Here is a 21,066-nt window from a genome sequence, read left to right on the forward strand (position 1 = left end):
GAGGGGAAAGTCCTTTTGAAACTTTTATAGTATGAAATTATTCAGTGTCAAAAATGGTGGAAAGGCATATATAAACCAGCATATATTAAACACTAAATCTAAGAGATTTATGATTACCTCAACTATAAAGGGATAAAGTAACAAATTTTCGAATTAAAAGAAATTCAGATGGAAATAATCATAGAAGTTAAATGATTATTCACACTGTGTATCAATCTTCTTAGTACCAAGGACTGATTTCACATACAGGAGTATTTTCTGGTTCTAAACTTGCAAACAAGTTTTCAAGTGTCAGGATAAAATACTGCAATAATAAACATGTACTTGCTCCTTATACTATTACAGGGATTATTAAAGACCTAAAATGCTTCATCTTATTATGGCCCAAGATGCAAGTAATCACAATGCAGGAAAAAAGTCCCTTTGCTTTTGCTAGGTTTTTCTCACGAAAAAGGCTTGCTTAGAAGGCTATTGCAAGTAAAATCCCTTCCCAAAGGAGACTTCAGAAATAGAAAATTTTTGCAGAAACTCACTAGTGAGGGAGGAAAAGTGTAATGTTTTGGGTAGAGATAATACCAACGCGAATTTTGGCGAATGTGCTGAAGTGCAGACAGTTTATTCGAAGTTGAAACAGAGTACCGTGGATTCTATGGAAGGTGTTGGTTGGCCTGCTCATACTCTGCATTTCCACATAACGCTGCACAGACAACTGATACCCTTTATAATGACGCTGAATTATGAAATTGTTGCATCTCACTTCAGCATTTAGACATTTGAGCAGTTACGGGATTTTTGTGATTTTGTTTGCATTCGATAATCATCAAGTATCTAGCATTGAAAAACTCGGACTTCCAGTGTCAGCTAGGACATGTAAACAACTTACAATCATCACTTCTAACAAGAAAAAGCTGCATGAGCAGAAAAATCAAGGACTCCTCTTTCTGAGAACTTAGGTTACTGGCAAATCACAACACTGATCTGGAGAGACACACCTATCCAGAGAGAGACACACCTATCCAGAGAGAGTCACAGCCAAGGTCTGCTTACCTGGAGCTGAAGCTGCTGGAGACACAAACATCTGGGGCCATTTGAGTGAGAGTTTTGGTGAATTGCTGGGGGTTGAGTGTGGACCAGCTTGAGAATGAGGAACTTCTATCGGCCACAGTTTTAAGAGGTGCCCCACATCTCCAATGCCATAAGCCCCAGAAACCCATTTGGATTTCCATGGTAGTGACCCGAGAAACATCCCCTTAGGGCTCTGGTAGGAGAAGGGTCACCATTGTGAAAAACACCTAGAGTCTTTTCCACCAAAAAACCTATTCTCCTGGGGAAAAGAGTTTACTCGAGTCTTATGCTAGTGGGATTGGGACATTCCTCCCACTTTAGTGCCCTCTAACCTTTCTGTCTTGCTAAGGAGAAAATAGACAACAGGAGCCAGGGCTTCAAGGAAACAGATTGGGATGCTGCAACCAGGGGAGGGAGTATAGGGCATGGAGGCAAAAAGTTACACCACCAAAGAAACACTCGGGTCACTCCCAGCCCTACACACAGGCCCACTGAAACTGAGACTTTAAAAATGAGATTTAACTGGGGCAACTGCATGACTCAGTTGAGCATCCAACTTGATCTCAGTTCAGGTCTTGATCTCAAGGTCATGAGTTCAAGCCCTATATAGGACTCCACGCTGGGTGTGAAGCCTACTTAAAAAAAATTCTTTTAAAGATTTGAGGCACCTGGGTGACTTAGTGGGTTAAGTGTCCAACACTTCATTTCAGCTCAGGTCATGATCTCAAGAAGCCCCGTGTCAGACTCTGCACTGAGCATGGAACCTGCTTAAGATTCCCTTTCTCCCTCTCCCTCTTCCCCTCCCCCACTTTCACTCTCTCGAAAATAAAAATAAAGTCTTTAAAAAAATAGATTTAATTGGAAGATTGTAGAATCACCCACCCACCCTCAGCTTGCCACCATAGCAACAGGATTTTGGTATAATAACACTAGTAGAGCAGACAGAGCTCCAAGACAGACGCCTTGAGGAGTGTTCAGGAAAGCCAAATTCAAGAGTAGAGAAAAAAATAAGATACAAGCAGAATGTGAAGCCTCTAGTACCTATGGTTGCCCAACTCCTAGCCACATTAACATAAACATATCAGTGGATTAAAAAGGACAATATACCGTGACCAAGTGAGATTTATCCCAGAAGTCAAAAATTTGTACAACATATGAAAAATATACTAACCTGCAATAGTATAATGAAGGCAAAATAAACACCATTATACAAAATCTTGATGCATAAAAAGCATTTCACAAAACCCAACACTCTTTCACGATTCAAAACACTGGCCTAGGAATAGAAGGGAATATCCCTAACATAATAAAGTACATTTATGAAAAACCCACAGCCTGCATCATACTCAATAGTGAAACACTGAAAGCTTTCCCCCTAAGATTAGAAATGAGACAAGAGTGCCTGCTGTTGCCACTTCTATTCAATACTGTACTGGAAGTTCTAGCAAGAACAATTAGAAAGAAAAGAAGTAAAAGGCACCCAAAATTTGCCTTTTAATTTTAGAATTAAAAATCTCTATTTGCAGATGACAGGACTCTGTATGTAGAAAATCCTAAGTAATTCACACACACACACGAAAATATGTTAGAATTCATAAAGTGAGTTCAGCAATGTTTCAGGATGCAAGATTAATATGCAAAAATTCATTTTACTTCCATGTGCTGGTAATGAAAAATCTGAAAAGTAAATTAAAGCAATTTAATGTATAATAGCATCAAAAAGGATAAAATGCTTAGGGATAAAGTTTAACCAAGGAAGCTAAGACTTGTACAAGGAAAACTCTAAAATATTGCTGAAAGAAACTGAAGAAGGCATAAGACCTAAATGGAAAGACATTTGATATTCCTAGATTGGAGGACATTGTTAAAAATGGCAATAGTTCCTAAATGATCTACAAACCCAATACAATCACTACCAAAATTCCAATGACTTTTTTGCAAGAGTGGAAGAGCAGAGTCTAAAATTCATATGCAGAGGCGCCTGGATCAGTTAAGCACCTGACTCTTGATTTTGGCTCGGGTCATGATCTCACGGTGCGTGGGATCGCACCTCATGTCAGGCTCCACACTAACAGCACAGAGCCTGCTTGGGATTCTCTGTCTCCCTCTCTCTGCTCCTCCCCAACTCATTGTCTATCTCAATAAATAAACATTTTAGAAAAGAAAAAAAAGAAAAAAACAAAATTCATATGCAATTGTGTGAGACCCTACATAGTAGAAACAATTTTGAAGAAGAAAAATTTGGAAGACACACTCCTCAACTGTAAAACTTACTACAAAGCTACAATAATCAAAACAGTATGGTATTGGCATATAAGCACAGAGTAATGGACTCAAATTCAGAGCCCAGAAATAAACTTACATATCTATGACAATTGATTTTCTGACAAGAGTAAAAAGATCACTGAATGGGAAACAATGGTCTCTTCAAGGAATGGTGCAGAGACCATAGGATGTCCACATGCAAAAGGATGAATCTGGACCCCTACCTCACACCACATATAAAAGTTATTAAATATCAAAATCTCTCCCTGGTCCCGAGTGGGAGAGTGTGTCAAGTACAGGGGTGGCCAAGGTACCCAGAAGAACAGGTGGAATCTTCTGTGAGAGCACAGAGGAAAGGCCTACAGAAGAGGAGGTAGCATTAACCCTGAATTGAAGAACCAAAGTGGGGGGAGAAACAACCCCCCATTCATGCTGTCCCCCTAGGGTCACCTCCCTCATCCCCTGACTCGCTTAATGGGACCTGACAAAGACTGGAGGGCAGGAGAAGGAGTGTGGAGACTGGGGTTGGGCTTCCCTGAGACTGTGGCCTCTGCAATATGAGGAGAAGGGGGACAGGGATGGCTTACAATTCCTGAGCCTTCCAGCTGCTTCAGCTCCTTGCTAAAAGTTGGGCAGGATGTTGGTCAGAGATACCCTCAAAGGGCCTAGAGGTGGAGGGAGCCTCCTGGACTACCAAACATAAGATTCCCAGGGGGCTTATCCCCAAGACTCCAGGAGGAAACCTGGAGATCCCCACAAATGCCCCCAAGAAGGTGCTAATGGGGTTCTGGGGTTCTGTTCCAGCTGGTGTGTGTTTACGGCTCCCAACATCTGGGAAAATGAGGTGCTTCCTTTCTGCACTTTGAGGCCTGGAGCCAGCAGGTGAGAAAGAGCCAAAGGCAACAGGGAGCTGCCACCTCTCCTCAGACACATCTGGAAAGCATCCTTCTAGGTAGCCCCAAAGCAGTCGTTCTTGACTGGGGTATTTTGTACCCCAGGAAACATTTAGCAATGTCCAGAGATGTATTTGCTTGTCACAGCTGAGGGGGACCTACTGGAGAGATGTAGGATGCTGGTAAACATTCTAACATGGACTAAACAGCCCTCCCCAGCAAAGAGGTGTCTGGCCCAAATATCAGTAGTGCCGAGACTGAGAAAACAGCCCTAAAGGAAGGGGCTTTACTTAGCAAGCCCAGCCCTGAGCTAGGAATCTGGAGGCAGGCTCTGCCATCTGTCCCCTGTACAGAAAGGCAAACAGCTTCCTGTCTGAGCTGCCCTCTCCTGGAGACAACCACATCTTCTCTCCTGGCCTCTCTCGCTACTTGCTCCCTACCACATGCACCTGCTACACAGTGGCTCTAAGGGTCTTTGTTCCTGGCCATGTCCTGGCCTGTCATGTTAAGACAAGATCAAAGCAGTGATATGGATAGAGGGTCTGTGATAACCTAAGGCATCACCATGTGCCACCTCTATCCCCTCTGTTTTCCCTTCTCAGTTGCCTGGACCTCCCTCTTCCCAAGTGCCAGCTCTAAGATTGGTGCATCCATGCTCACCCCAGGGGCTGTGATGGGCCCTCCCACTGAAGAGCTACACTGAGGACGCTCAGGCCCCAGGATGGGTGCTCTGGACTGAGTCCTCTGTGGTCACCTCCACACTTGTTTCCTGCATCTCTCCAGTCGGGCCTCTCTTCCCGGCAGCAGTGGTTGAAGCCCAGAACTGCGAACCAGATACAGAGCCATCACACGGTTTTGACTTTGGTCCCCAAGTCCATTTGAAAGAAAATGAAGATCATGGTTCTAAATAATGACTTGCTCTCCCTTCCACAAATCCAGTAAATACAGTCCTCAAAAAACAAAGTATCAAAACCAAGTAGATGTCCCTTACACTTGCCAGTGGTATTTTATTTATTTTTGAGAGAGAAAGACAGGGTGTGAGCAGGAGAGGGGCAGAGAGAGGAGGGGGAGACACAGAATCTGAAGCGGGCTCCAGGCTCCGAGCTGTCAGTCCAGAGCCCGACACGGGGCTCGAACTCACAAACCGGAAGATCATGACTGGAACCCAAGTTGGCCACTTAACCGACTGAACCACCCAGGCACCCCTTGCCAGTAGTATTTTAGTTACAAGCAACAGAAATAGGGGGATCTTGTTATCACAAGAATCAAGGGGACCACATGGATGGCCCCACAGGCCTGCTGTGGAGCAGCAGGAAGAGGTGAACAACCAAGAAAGAAGGAGACAGGGCTGCTCCAGGCAGCATTCCAGGGGCCCCACTCCAGTGGAGACTCCCCTGCAGGTGCAGCCTCCTTTCCTGGGGGCACTGGGCCTCGGCTATTGCACAAAGGGGAAGGTTTCTGCCACTAAGGTCTTGGGCTCCCTCTAGGTCAGCTATTCACTTCCTGGGTTGGGAAATACAGCTAAAAACAAGCTCTGTCAATCAGACAATCTCTCCACATAAGGTAGAAATTCAACAAGTTTTTTATTTTTTTCATTTTTTAGAGAGAAAATGCGTGTGCGCGAGCAGGGAAGAAGGGGAGAGAGAAAGAAAATCTTGAGGTTCTACGCTCAGCACAGAGCCCAATGCAGGGCTTGATCCCACGACCCTGGGATTAACATTGAAATCAAGAATTGGACGCTCAACCGAGTCACCCAAGCGCCCTGAAACAAGTTTTTAAAATTTTTTTTACATTTATTCATTTTTGAGAAACAGAGAGAGACAGAGCACAAGTGGGGGAGGGGCAGAGAGAGAGAGAGGGAGACACAGAATCTGAAGCAGGCTCTAGGCTTTGAGCTGTCAGCACAGAGCCCAACGCGGGGCCTGAACTCACAACCCGCAAGATCTGACCTGAGCCAAAGTCGGATGCTTAACTGACTGAGCCACCCAGGTGCCCCAAGTTTTTAAAAATTGAGTAAGCATTAAGCCAGATTGTGGTACCCATCACAGACCATCCGCTAACAAGCTCACAGAGACAGAAGGAAACTCATCCTTTCATACAGCCAGGCAGTGACATCACAGAGAATCATATATTCCAGATAAACCACAACGAGTCCTCAAGAAGACTTGAGGGCACCATTTGTCACACATAGTTCACCTTAAATTCACCTGGTCATTGGGTTGCTACTTGTTTCCTGGTTGCCTTTACCCAAAGGAAAAATCTAGTATTGTATTGCAAGAGGTAGATTTGGAACTTAGAGACACTCGCCTGCTGAAGTTGCTTCCTACTTTCCTAGAGAGACTGGGAGTTAGGAGATCCACCTTCCTCCATGATTGCAGTTCACAGAGATGACTCACAAGTCCTAGTGAAAGCACTCTTGCTCTTTGGAAAGCTAGCAGGAGGCTTACCAGCTTTTTAAGTTCCCCTCCCGGCCCACAGAGCAGCTCCGTGGATGACAGGCCTAGGACTCCATGTACCTGGAACTTGATCATTGTTCAGAGGCCTGGAAGGTGATCAAGGCCCCTTCTGAAGACAAATCACATTCCCCAAAATAGAGAAAGAGCCCTCCCAGTCCAGGAAATGCTTAGTTAAAATCCTCTCGTTCTGGTAGTTTTCAGATTTCAATTATTATTCAATGAATATTATTATTCATTATTGAACTTGGATAATATCTAGACCCACAGATGCTTCCCAAAACCTGCCTCGGTACAAGGATCAGACGTTACTTCTGCCAGTGACGCTGGTTCCTGGCCTTCGCATTTAAGGATTTAGTATCTCCCACCAGCAGACATAAAGGTATCTGGGGGCCCCGTCAGTGCAGGAGAATCCCTGAAAACCACTCAGACGTACAGAGTGAATCATGCCAAGGTGCCCCCACATTTCTCTGTCCCTTACAGGCCAGTCCTTGGAGAGACCAGGAAATCCGGTTTTCTACAAGAATGGGGAATCCTTGGAAGGGAGTTTCCTCTTGAGTCAAGGAAGAAGAACCCCATCCTGACAAAGACGATTCTTTTGTGCTCAAGTCCAGGGCCATAGAGAAGAGCTGGCGACAATGTTCCCAAATGCTGATGTGTTTGCAGGACTTATACTGGACTACATAGGAGGCCAAGAAATGAACCCCGGCCTGTCCTTGTGGAGAAACCATGCAACAGACCCTGGGCCAGAACTGGGAGGAACCAATCTCCTCAGGTAGGGTTCTTCTATGTTCTATTTTGTGGCCCTTAATCACTTAAAGGTACAGACCAACATGGGCTGACTTAGTCCATCACACTGTACCCTAGCATAGTAGAGAATTAGGAGACAGGCCTCTACCTTATTTAGAGTGGTCATGGCCCCCGTGGAAGGCAAGTCCAGAGACAGTCACCCAAGGAGAAGGTCTGGGCCACCAACACTGAAGGGGTCTGTTCCACTTGGCTTTTCCCTGCCTCTGCACACCACCACCTCCCACTTCCCAGAACCAGCTCCATGCCTAGCCCATCCATGTTCCCCAGAGTCAAGCCCTGCGTTCCCCCACAAGTGAACCATATTGAGGACACCCAAGTACTAGGATGGGTTCTGGGAGCCTTGGATCCTGTCTGGTCTATCTCTGTGATCATTTCCTGTACTTCTTCTGGCACACCTCAGGTCCCAGCAGGATTGAACCTCTGCAGACTCTGAACCAGGTCTTGAACTTAGATAATCTGAATGTGATCCCTTTTGCACTTTAGACAGTGGACTACCATGGTTCCAAACACTCTTAACTCCTTCTCTTGCCAAAACCCAATGTCATGAAATAAAATGGGACATTGAAGATGGTTCTCCTCTCTTTCATCCTTGGGACATTGGCTTGGATGGGACCCAGAAAATATAGAGAAAAAAATATAGAGAAAAATAGAGGTCAAGGTGCTGGGTGGGAGCTTAGCTTCTAGGTGCCTGGAATCTGCCATCCCTCCCTCCCTGCTATTTTGTTCATTCTTAGTGCCCAGAGGCCCAATGACCAACATGAGAAAACCTGTACATTCAGAGAGGATAGACATTCAATCCTGCCTTTAGCAATTTCTAGCATTGTCTATTCATTGACCAGTACCAGATCTCACCCTACTAAAATTAAGCTGAAGTTTCTTCATAGTCAGACTTGGGGGGAATATTTTCTGTGTAGTATATGTATACACATATATGGGGTCACTCAGTCATATTTTTCTCCACATTTCTTAAAAGTGTATGAATTTTCTCCCAGTATAGATCCCAGCTTAGTCTAGTCTTGGTCTTGAAAAACTGTGTTATTACACACAATTCATCGCTCTCCTATTACTAAGAAGATTAGTCAAAATAATTATGATGTCCTTTGATTAATATTGCATATCATGGGGAGAATGGAAGCTTTAAGAGAACCCAGATGGGTAACTGGTCACTAAAGGGCATCTGTGAGTAGCCACATTTCTAAAAATAAACATGGGGGAGCAGACCCTCTGTCTTGTGTGCCAAAGCCTAGGTAAAAGGACTCCTACAGGGCATGAGGGTGTGGGCAATCCACCCATAGACTAGTCAGAGACAGGTGTGGGCACAGACATCCTGTCTTGGAGCCCCCCTCTCCCTCCTGGGGCATCTCATGCACATGGAGGCCTTTGTGCCTGAATCAGATTGGGCCTGGGTTCTAGGTAGTCACCTTCTAAAGACTCTCCTTCAAGGCACAGAAAAGCAGCAACACCCCCAGGCCCACTAGGGCCCATGTTCCCCTCTTAGCTGACAAAGGGTGTCTTGTAATGTGGCTGTAGGCTGGATACACCCCAACCCAGGCACCCAGAGGCCTCCAGAGACAATATGCTACCCTCAGATTTCAGGAAGCATCCAAGGAGGCAGGACTGAAGGTGATGATGCTCTGACCCAGGGTCAGATCTAGAGGACCCAACTGTCAGGGCCATCTGGTCCCCACTCTTCCCTCTGAGACCTGCAAGAGGTGCCAATGACCACCAGGGGGAACCAGAGACACCAAAAGGCTAGAGGGTCTATAGTGGGGGAGGCAAGGCTCCTCTAGTGGGAGGGGAGGTGGGGCTCTTCTCACCATAGAGGTGGTTCCTGTCTGTGTCTGAGCCCTCTGTCCCCAGCCCTAGTCTTCATCTTAGTGACTTGTCAGCCTCCTGTCACACACTTGGGTTAAAATGGCCTCTAACATCTCTTTAGTTTATTCTCTGCTCCAGTCTCTTCCTTCATAGTCTCTGAACTCAGAGGAGAGGCTCTTCCTCTGTAAACACTTCTGACTCACCTCAGAAACTGTCCAGGGCTCACCCAGACACCCACAATTCTGGCCTGTGAAGACCTTCCTCCAGGAAAACCCAATATGTTCATTCACTTCAAATACTTTTGCCTGTAAGATATAAACACAGTGCCCCCTATTTCTTACATTCAGCTGAAAACCTTCAAATTTACCCAGAAAGTATTTTTATTTGAAGTAATATTTCACTGATAAGCCTGGTTTACATTGAAATATAGAAACCATTGCCCTTACATTGAGGACTTTTCTCTAAGCTTTGAAGCTGAACAACATGTCCTCTAGAAGACAGACAGCCCTAAAGACATTTGAAAAACAGATTCTCAAATCCACACACCCCTCCAGAGTCAATCTCAAGGAGAGGTTCTAGGTCAGGCTCTGGTCCTCTGTTCCAAGCTGCAGGGGTTTTCATCAATCTCTCAAGTTCCCCAAGAAATAAAAAACCAAACCTGGCCATTCGAACCCTCTTCACACTGAGGTTCTCTGCCCTGCCTGTGCATCAGAACCACCTGGAACCTTCTGAACTCCTGAGGTCCGGGCCCCACCAGGATCATTACGTGAGAATCTCTGGAGAAAGGACTCTCACCCTGTTGTGAATGCCTTTCTGGGTAGTTATTTTTTTTTTAATATATATGTGTGTGTACATATATACATATATATGTATGTATACATTTTTTTGAGAGAGAGAGAGAGAGAGCACGCGTGTGCACAAGCAGGGGAGGGGCAGAGATAGAGGGAGACAGAGGATCCAAAGCGGCCTCCACACTGACAGCAGAGAGCCTAACACGCGGCTTGAACCCATGAACCACAAGATCATGACCTGAGCTGAAAGCTGGATGCCTGAGCCATCCATGCACCCCCACCCTTTTTTTTTATGTTTATTTATTTTTGAGAGAGAGAGAGAGAGAGAGAGAGAGAGAGAGAGAGAGAGAGAGAGAGAGAGAGACAGAAGATCTGAAGCGGGCTCTGCGCTGACAATAGAGAGCCCCATGCGGAGCTCACAAGCTGTGAGATCATGACCTAAGCTGAAGTCAGCTGCTCAACCCACTGAGTCACCCAGGCGCCCCCTTCTGGGTAGTTCTAATATGCAGCCAAGGTGTGACTCACTTCCCAAGTTTCCACCTCCCTGGAGCACGGGGAGGTGGGAAAGCGCCTAGGAGGCCCTGCTCTCAGGTGTAGCTCATGGTCAAGTGCACCATGTTCCTGAGGGAGTAGGGCTACCATCCAGGCTGTATGTTTGAATAAGCTGGACAGCTTCACAAACACAAAGTTGTGGGCTCAGCATGCTTTCCCTGAGCTTAGAGACTAATGGAAAAGCTAGACTTGACCAAGGACTTTGATAAGCCATGCTAGTTTTCTAGCTTGAGGCAGGACCTAGAAGCAGTCCTAGACCACTTCTGACTCAGATACTGAACCTTACATTTAACCTGGTGCCCAGGTCCATTTGAGAGAGGAGGGAGGTCAGGACTCCTCCTCTTCCTGAAGCCCAATGGAATTTAAGTAAAATGTGAAATTATCTGGAGGATCCTCTACCTTGGCCACATGACCAGGTCTTGAGAGACCCAAAAAAAGCAGGAAGAGCCAAGGAGCAGGGAGGGAGCTCAGCTTCTGGAGGTCTTGGGATCTGTAAACTCTCAGGTTAAAAAAAATTTTTTTTCCAGGAATCAGGGGTGTGCATTTTTGAAGAAGAGTCAACTTAGTTTGCAGTTGAGGGTCTAAGGCCCAGAATCCTTTATAACCACTGCCAGGCACAATATCGAGGCCAGGCACAATATCTCCCAGGTATCCAAGGAGATGCTAGTTTAGGTGCAAAGGGATTTATGGCAGGTGTTATCAATGTCCTAGTCTTTCAGTGAGTCACAAGGGCTGAACTCTGGATGAGCCTGCCTCAATCGCAGGCAAGACTTAAGTCCCCTCCCCTCCCCTCCCTTCTCAATGGAGAACACCAGGATTCCCAGAGAATGCAGGATGCACCCAAGATCACAGAGCCAGTGGGAATGCTGGGGCTCCGTACTTCCATGGAAAACCAGGGCTTCCCAGTGTGGGTGGAGGCAAGTTCTGCCCAAGGGCCTCTGGGTCCCCTCCACCACCATGGCAACAACCCCTCTGCCTTCCACTCTCCCCTTATTCCCTCCTCCATCCACTGCTCTTCTCGTGGTTTGGGTAATAGAGTCGAACTCTCTCTCTGCACGCCTCCCTTCTCTCTGCTCTTGACTTGTGTTTCCTGACACCTTGATGTTCTGCCTAATGGTTACTAATACCCTTCCATGACCCACTGTTAGCTTCAGATACAGCCCTTCTCATTCCAGCCTAGAGCTCGGCAGACACACCGGCTGGATCCCACACCCACCCATGGTTTCTGGCTTTTTCTCTCCAACATCTTTGTTGACAACCGTTTCCACCCAGGCAAACAGCTATCACTACTTATCTGTTGAAACCCCACTTTTACCCACATCCCTCTATTCCTTCCAGATTCCCTAGAACTCCCAAATTTGGGCTGTGAGAGTTTTTCTAAATTGCATTTCATGTTGGTATTGACAAAAAAATTTAACTGGTGATTTTCTATCAGCTTGCAAGCCCCCCTCCCCCCGCCTTTCCTTAAAGATAGAAAAATCACCTCTAGATCATAATGAGATGCACTTCCTTTTACAAGACTCCTGTTGACCTTTAAGGGGAAAAGTCAGGGGTCAGGGTGGGAATCTTTGCCCTGTGTTTAGGGGGAGGCCCCGCAGAGAATCCCGGACTGTTAATGGAAAGTGTTAATGGAAACCAAGCTTCTCCTGGTTTTCTCGATTTTGTAGGTCCTAGTGGTTAAAGGAGTGACTTCAAGGTCAGCCTGGTCCATTGTGCCCTGAGCTGAGCAGAGAATTCTGAGCCAGGCCAGCCCATATGTTCCCTCCGCACAGCAGAAAGAGTCCTTATCTTTCTGGCATAGCCCCTGCTTCTCCCTCCGTTTGCTCCTCAGTAACTGGTGGACCCAAAAGTGGATTTGAGGGACACTGTCCTGGCCTCAAAGTCGACATGGCGTCTCCATTAAGGCAGTTTTCTCAGAGACATGGTGCCCTCCTGAAATCTGTTCTCTATCGTCTCTCTCTGCTCGCTCCCTCTCCCCTCCTCCCAACTATTCTCAGCCTGGAAAGCCTTGGTTCCCCACCCAGTCGGTATTGCAACATGTGTTTGTCCCTGTGATCAACACACCTCTGGTTTCCCTCTTACCTACTTCAGCTTCTCAGGATACCTTTAGGTAGGAATTGCCATAAATTCTCTCCCATGTTTTTCTTATTTGCCCAAGTTCCCTTATCTCCTGATTTTTTTTCCAAGGTTTATCTTTTAAATTTTTTTTCCCAGTGTTTATTTTTGGGAGACAGAGCACTAGTGGGGAGAGGCAGAGAGAGAGGGAGACACAGAATCTGAAGCAGGCTCCAGGCTCCGAGCTGTCAGCACAGAGCCCGACGCAGGGCTCGAACTCAAGAACCGTAAGATCATGACCTGAGCCTAAATGGGACGCTTAATCGACTGAGCCACCCAGGCGCCCCTCAATGTTTATTTTTGAGAGAGAGAGAGAGAATGGGAAGAGGAGGGGCAGAGAGAGGGAGAGAGAATCCCAAGCAGGCTCTGCACTGCTGGCACAGAGCCTGACTCAGGGTTCTATCCCACAAACGGTGAGATCATTACCTGAGCCAAAATTAAAAGTCAGACCCTCCACCAACTGAACCACCCTGTGAGGTGTCCTATGACACAGAAACACCATCTCCTTACACTCGCCTCACTTTCTTAGCTTAACTACCTTATCTTCCCATATTCTGTCCCAACAAGAAGGTGGCCTGCTTGCTTCAAGAATTCACCCTAAAAACATCATTTTTTTAAACGGTGAAATCTGGAAAGTTTCCCCTAAATTAGAAGATTTTCCCCCAAAGGCTTAGAACTCAGTATCTAAGTCCTGAGTTTCCACATTCGTAGGAAGACAAGCAGTCCTAAAAGGGGCGACATAATTTCCTTGAAATCCACATGCCCCTCTGGAATAAGTCTCAAGTCTCAGGAAGGCTTTCCTAGATCAAGCCCGAGTCTTCTGCCCCAAAGAGGTTCTGAGAGCGTCCATCCCTTCCTCCAAGAAAAAGCAAGAGCTCCGACTCTTTAAAGAGGAGCTTCTCTGCCCGGATTGTGCATTAAAACCACCTGAAAACTTACAGAAGTCTCTGCCCCGCTGGAGAACCCGGATGTGGGGAAAACCCACAGACGCCCTGCTCTCAGGTGCAGCTCATGGCCGAGTGCGCCATGTTCCTCCAGGGGGCAGCATATCTCAGCCCAGGTGGCGCCAAGACAATCTCCCAGACAGCTCTCCACAAACGCCGCGCCCGGACTCAGCCCAGGATGATTAAACTCTAACCACAGAGATTGACCTTTGAAATGCCTTCCAGCTGATTCCACTGCAGAATCCAGTCTGGGAAGCTGTTTTGCAGCTGAATTCACTTGCAGGCACGATCCACGATTTTGCTGAGTTTATAGATTAGCGGCGGAGCTAGACTTGACCAGGAAGTTGCATTAGACTGCACAGAGTTGGGGCGCCTGGGCAGCTGAGTCAGTTGAGCCTCTGACTCTTGATTTTGGCTCAGGTCACAATCTCGTGATTCATGAGTTCGAGCCCCGAGTCACGCTCTGCGCTCACAGAGCAGAGCCTGGGATTTTTCTCTCTCTTGCTTTCTCTCTGCCTCGCTCCCTCTCTCCCTCTCTCTCTCTCAAAATAAATAAACTTACTTCAAAAATCTGTACACAGTGGAGCCTAGATAACGGGAAGAAATTCAGCCTGACCTGAAGCTGTCAAGCGGACACGGAGTGAAGCATTTCCTGAAAAGCCACAGAACACACTAGCTGCACACTGAGGGAAATATAAGCTGGATCCCCCTTCAGTCTCTTGTCCATGGAAATCCCCTTAGTGCCTGGACTATTTTAATTCCCATGTGAGAGAAAACAAGACAGTTAATGGCACATACATATATTTAGAAGATAGGACAGCAATAATTTCTGCTTCAGAAGAGCTGTCGTTATGGTGATAAAAAGAATCTAGGAACTGTTTTTGCATTTCCGCTTTGGAAACAGCCTGGAAGCAGCCACCATTTACACAAAGGGAGAGGCCCTGAACAGGGGTTATGTTGAGGGTGACGCTGGGTATGGGTGCCCTGCGTGGGGCCCCACTGGGCACGGAGGTGAAAGGTGTCCTGAAGCTTGTATTTATTTGCCTGCTGTATAACAAGGGCACTGACCTGGAGAGGGAAACCTGGTTTTTATTAGCCGGGGGGGGGGGGGGGGGGGGGGGGTCAGGGTGACATGGTCAGGTTTTTGTCTAACGTGGTCCCTTAGGCAATCAGGGTGGGGTGTATAGGACAGGCCTGGAGTGGGAAGCAGTGTCCCATTAGGAGATTCCCTGGGCATATGGCATCTGGAAATGGAGGTCTGAAATCTGTGGAAATGAAGAGACTGTGATGTGTTTTTGTTTTGTTTGTTGTTGTTTTTAATTTTAGAGAAAGAGAGAGTGTGCGAGAGCAGGGGAGAGAGGCAGAGAGAGAGAGAGAGAGAGAGGGAGAGAATCTGAAGCAGGCTCTACACCCAGCATGGAGCCCAACTCAGGGCTCAATCCCACAACCCTGGCATCATGACCTGAGCTGAAATCAAGAGTCAGATACACAACTGACTGAGCCAGCCAGGAGCTCCAGGACTGTGATTTTTTTTTTTTTTTTTTTTTTTTTTAAGGATTCCTCCTGAGCCAACAGACGCTGAACCTAAGTTGACTGGAGAAGTTACCACTCCCTGTAAAGCCCCCTTGCCTGCCTTCTGAGACATCATCCTGAGATGAATGCCATAAATCTGAAGGATTGGGTAGCATGGGGTGGATGGTCGCCAAGACTCGAGTTTTATTCTGAGTGGGGTCCAGAATTCTGACCTGCAGCTGAGATTCTGAAGTCAAAAGACAATCTAAGGATCACACTCCTGTGTGTTTGTGGGAGGATGGCTGGGTTGTCTTTCACTTCACTTCATAATCATTTTTACAGCCATTAAATATGATCCCTGCATGTTTCTCTGAACTTCACAAATATTAAACTCATTCAGTCCTCAAGGTGTGTGTCATGGAAGGTGTTACTATACTCATTCGGTGGTGCAGGGTGGTACCTGCCTGGACCAGCTGCACGTCTCAGAGCTGGGAACAAATACCCAGCCCTGTGGCTCCAAGACGCTGTTAATGCTGCTTCTGAAATATTTCCTGGGACAGTCCTGCAAAATTCCTGATTTGAATGGGACGATGTGTCTGCTTTGATTTTTTATTTTTAAAGCTCACTTATTTATTTTGAAGGGGGAGGGGCAGAGACAGATTGGGAGACAGAGAGAGAATCCCAAGCAGGCTCTGTCTGTCAGCGAAGATCCCAGTGTGGGACTCAAACTCACGAACCGTGAGATCATGACTGGGGCTAAAGTTGGATGCTTAACCAATTGAGCCACCCAGGCACCCCTGGCTAACTGTTTAAAAAGTCTTGAAGTCTGGGTGGCTCAGTCGGTTGAGCGTCCGACTTCAGCTCAGGTCACGATCTCGCGGTCCGTGAGTTCCAGCCCCGAGTCAGGCTCTGGGCTGATGGCTCAGAGCCTGGAGCCTGCTTCCGATTCTGTGTCTCCCTCTCTCTTTGCCCCTCCCCCGTTCATGCTCTGTCTCTCTCTGTCTCAAAAATAAATAAATGTTAAAAAAAATTTTTTTTAAAAAGTCTTGAAGAAGGAACGGCAAGGTCAGCCAACTGTCAACTTAAGGCATACTGTAGAGTCAGGGGTCTCCTACAGCCACAGGAAAGAGTGTGTTGAAAATAAGACTCACTTGGGGCACCTGGGTGGCTCAGTTGGTTAAGCATCTGACTTTGGCTCAGGTCATGGTCTCATGGTTCTTGAGATCAAGCCTGGTGTTGGACTCTGCGCTGAGCAGGGAGCCTACTTGGGATTCTCCTCTCTCTCCCTCTCTCTCTGCCCCTCCCCTGCTCATGTTAGCGCTTACTCTCTCTCTCTCCCTCTCTCAAAATAAATAAGCTTTTTTTAAAAAAAATATTGTCTTTTCAGTCTACCTCAAGTGACCAAATAAGTCACTTATTTAAGTATATACATATCCTTAAAAATATGTACCAAAAAACCAAAAAACAAAAAACATGTACCATAGTTGTGTTTTTTTTAAAAACGACAAAAATGACATTTTGTTATAAATCACATTTTCTCTTTCACTCAACGTTATCAGGTGTGTATTGCTATATGTCAATTTAGTTCATTGCTTTTAACTGATGTGTAGTCTACAGTTGACTCTTGAAAACACTAGTCTGAACTTATATGTGTCTGTCTATACGTGGATTTTCTTTCAATAAATAGTCTAGTACTATACATGTATTTTCCTTATGATTTCCTTAACATTTTTTCTCTAGCTTATTTTATTGTAAGAATACAGTATATAATATATATATATATATAATATGTTAATTGTTTCTGTTATGTTGGTAATGCATCTGGTCAACAGTAGGCTCTTAGCAGTTGAGTTTTGGGGAGTCAAAAGTTACATGCAGATTTTCAAATGTGCAGCAGAGGTCGGTGCCCCTAACCCCTGTGTTGTTCAAGGATGGACCATATATGCATTTTACTACTCCCCTAGTGATGAACATCTATCTACATTATAATTTTTCTTCCTATCACAAAATGTCAAAGAATATCCTCACACGTTTCCTCATGGGGTTAAATGAGACTTTCAGTGGGCTTTTGTTCCATTCTTCACATGGTCACCTCCTTTCCCTTTAGCCCTGCTTGTCCTATCTGCCAAGAGTCCTTCTCTTATCATCCTACCTAAAGACCACCCTCCTTGGTTATTGTTTCAGTCCCCAGCTTGTTTCCTTCATAGCATATATAAAAAGTTGAAGTGTTTTATTCTATTTTCTTTCTCTCTCACCCACTGGAATCTAAGCTTTATGAGGGCAGATACTTTGTCCTGTATGCTCAGCACCTATGTAGCCTAAGTCCATGAAATAGGAAGTTGACAACGATCCATTAAAGAAAGGGTAATCCCAGAAGATATGAAGACAAATATATATTACATATTTTCATGCTTTTATGTATGGTTCTACAGTGTTCACAAGAAATTAAGGATTTAGATAAATATATGTTCCCTTCAAAAGTTTCACTGGATGTCTGATAGTTCAGACTGTTGGTAAGTGGGGGTTGAAAAAGTAATTTACAAACCTTTTCGTTGGAGGTAGTGGAAATTCACAGGGAGAGTGGAAAGACCAGCCTATCCTATACCCTCCAGAACCTCTCAATTAAATCACTTCCAGGACCCTTTTACTCCCCTGCTCATATATATACTTACACACTGCAAAGTGCTTTGTGCATCAGGGAACTCCTCTAGCACTGTTTGGTGGGACCGAGCCTATATAAGAACCCTGTGTTGTGCTACTCTCCTCACAACCAGTGTCAGGAAACACTGGAGGAACCTGGGATGTTATTCATCTTGGGCAGTGTGGAATGAATGGGAGTCCTTTGGGACTTGCTGTTGAACAGTGAATGAAGCCACTGGGATCTTTGATGACCCTGATGTGCTGGAGATAAGCTGTCCCATTGTTTCATCATGAGGAGCCATAGATGATACATCACCTTGGAGAGGGGGTTGTTGTTGTTGTTGTTGTTGTTTAAGACAAACTCCTTCAGGGTTGCTGAAAGATGGACTCAGCCTGTTTTCCATGATTCCTAAGCAAAGTAAGTTGCTATGAAACTTTGCTGTATGAGGTAAAGCAGTCAGTAGAATGGTTACACGCAAGCACCTTGGAGCAAGGTCTAAGGCCTAAGACCGATCCTTGGTTCTGGTACTTGATGACTGTGACCTAGAGCAAGTAACCAAAGATCACTTTACAGGATTGTTTAGATTATTAAATGAGGAGATCATGAATATACAGTGGTTAGCACAGAATGGATATTTAATTGATTGCTAAAAACAAATGAAAAATCTAATTGAATACAGATTGGTAATTCCCAGTAATAGGCAACTTACAACAAAGGTTATAATCCCATAAAGGTTTGTTTACACCTTTGTAAAGTTTCCTCTATATAGATGGTAAGTTTTTGTTAAAAATTAATTTACTGGATGGGGTGCCTGGCTGGCTCAGTCAGTGGAGCATGTTAACTCTCGATCTTGGGGTTGTGAGTTTAAGCTCCATGATGGATGTAGAGATTACTTAAAATTAAAGACATCTGGGGTGCCTGGGTGGCTCAGTCAGTTGAGCCTCCAACTTCGGCTGAGGTCATTATCTCACAGTTTGTGGGCTTGAGCCCCACATCATTGGGCTCTCCGTTGTCAGCGCCAAGCCTGCTTCAGATCCTCTGTGCCCCTCTCTCTGCCCCTCATCCGCTAGTGGTCTCTTTCTCAAAAAATAAAAAATAAACATTAAAAATAAATAAACAGGGGCGCCTGGGTGGCTCAGTCGGTTGAGTGTCAGACTTCACCTAAGGTCATGATCTCACTATTTGTGGGTTTGAGCCCCACATCAGGCTCTGTGCTGACAGCTCTCGGAGCCTGAAGCCTGCTTTAGATTCTGTGTCTCCCTCTCTCTCTGCCCCTCCTCCACTCATGTTCTCTCTCTCTCTCTCTCTCTCTCTCTCTCAAAATAATAAACATTTAAAAAATTAGAATAAATAAAAATAAACAAACAAATAAAGAAAGCAATAAATCTGGGGCAGTTGGGTGGCTCCATCAGTTAAGCATCTGACCTTTGATTTTGGCTCAGATCAATTTGTGGGTTCAAGCCCCTCATCAGGCTCTGCGCTGACAGCATGGAGACTGCTTGGAATTCTCTGTCTCTCTCTCCCTGCTCCTCCTCCTTCTCAAAATAAATAAATAAATACTAAAAAATAATTTAAAAATCTTAAAAAATTAATAATTTTCTGGACAATTTAGGCTTTTTCTCTGGAACTCTGCTCTCACAGATGACTGTTTTCTGTCTGAAGATAAGCCTGTAGGATATCTGTGCTAGCTCCATGATAAGAATATTCCTCTGGTTGTTCTTCAGAACTAAGATTTTCTTTAAATATGGTTTAATTTAAGGGTTTGTTTTTTTTTTTTGGACATATGTGTTCTTCAGTAGAAATGAAGCTACTAGATTAGGCAGTTTTTCACTGCTGTGAGTGGATTCTCAGAAATTTAGATAGACTGGGGCACCTGGGGGCTCAGTGGGTTAAGCACCTGACTCCACTGGGGTCATGATCTCACAGTTCATGAGTTCGAGCCCTGCATCGGGCTCTGTGCTGACAGCTCAGAGCCTGGAGCCTGCTTCAGATTCTGTGTCTCCCTCTCTGCCTCTCACCCACTCACACTCTCTCTCTCAAAAATAAATAAACTTTAAAAAAATTTTTAAAGAAATTTAGATAGACTTCTTCATTAAATCTTCTGAGCAAAGGTGTTCATTTTCCAGGTAACTGACTTAATAGTAACTTACTTGATAGAAAGGGTTGAGGTGCCATGTAAGATTGTTACACTAACTGGCACAGGGATTCTGGGAGTAACTTCCTAGCTTTTATTTAATCCAACTTAAAGCAACTGAGCAAAATAGCCAAAATAAATAACCTACAATAGGTCCTGGGTTTGGGGCACTGAGATACTAAAGACAATATAAATGAGGGCCTTGTCTCCAGTCAAAGCATGTAAGCCAGAGAGAGCAACATGCTCTCAAAGCACGTAAGGCAGAGAGAGCAACAGCCAGTGCTGTTACATGTAATAGAGACACGAGTCGTAGGATGTTCTCAACCTCCATCTGATCACTACACAATTTCAAGTATTTGTCCCCTTGGTGTGGCACACTTAAGTTTGAATACTAAAAATGCCACTAAAACACAATAGCGGCAACTGCAAAGCAGACCCTGCTATTGGGTGACACTATTCTGTGATGGCTATAAATACCTCTGTAGGTGGCCTTTACACTTGGCTGCCTTTTCATGTTGCATTTGCTTGTTTGAGCAGAACTGTGTCCTGTCCTGACCACATTCTCTTATAACCTCTTGAGACAAAGATCTCTTATACTGTAGCAAAAAGAAAAATGCAACTTTTCTTTGGTGCCAGCTTCAGTTTATACCTCTATATATTCAGCAAGCTGAGCCTCACTTTACCTTGCAAGAGAGCCCAATCCACTTGGTTCAACATTCCATCTGACGTCCCTGAAACAGTACGTGTAACCCATTGCAGAACCAGTACATTTCACTTATTGGGCACAATTGATTGACGTATCTTGGTGGCTCCAGGTGCAACAGTATGCCTTGGCCACCCGTTTCAAGACCTCATCTCTAACTGGAGGTGTTAAGAGCAGTGTAATGGTTGGGAACTGATATAGTCAGGGACAGCATCTTAGAGATGGACCTGGTAGGATGGGCACAATTTAAATTTGTAGATACAGAAATGTTGGCTATTCCACATGAGAATAATACTGTCTGTTTCATTCTATAGCATAAAGAATTTTCACTTCCAATTTTCCAATTATCTTTTCAACTTCACTTCTTCGCTTC

The 21,066-nt window shown here is 45.2% G+C and overlaps 1 protein-coding gene and 1 long non-coding RNA gene across 2 annotated transcripts in view; one reads left to right on the forward strand and one right to left on the reverse strand.

The window, feature by feature from the left end:
- Positions 1–14,111, reverse strand: part of LOC123385367 — a 35,430-nt gene extending 21,319 nt beyond the window's left edge. Inside the window, exons 1-2 of the long non-coding RNA XR_006597780.1 lie at positions 13,911–14,111; positions 9,505–9,606 (exon numbers count right to left, since the gene is read on the reverse strand). This is a non-coding gene — a long non-coding RNA (uncharacterized LOC123385367). The remainder of the gene's footprint in view (positions 1–9,504; positions 9,607–13,910) is intronic.
- Positions 14,112–18,139: 4,028 nt separating this feature from the next.
- CLK4 (CDC like kinase 4) overlaps positions 18,140–21,066 on the forward strand; it is a 29,166-nt gene continuing 26,239 nt past the window's right edge. Inside the window, exon 1 of the mRNA XM_019830843.3 lies at positions 18,140–18,273. The gene's annotated coding sequence lies outside the window, so the exon portion shown is untranslated. The remainder of the gene's footprint in view (positions 18,274–21,066) is intronic.

Source organism: Felis catus, chromosome A1 (assembly GCF_018350175.1).
Source record: "Felis catus isolate Fca126 chromosome A1, F.catus_Fca126_mat1.0, whole genome shotgun sequence".
NCBI classification, from domain to species: Eukaryota; Metazoa; Chordata; class Mammalia; order Carnivora; family Felidae; genus Felis; species Felis catus.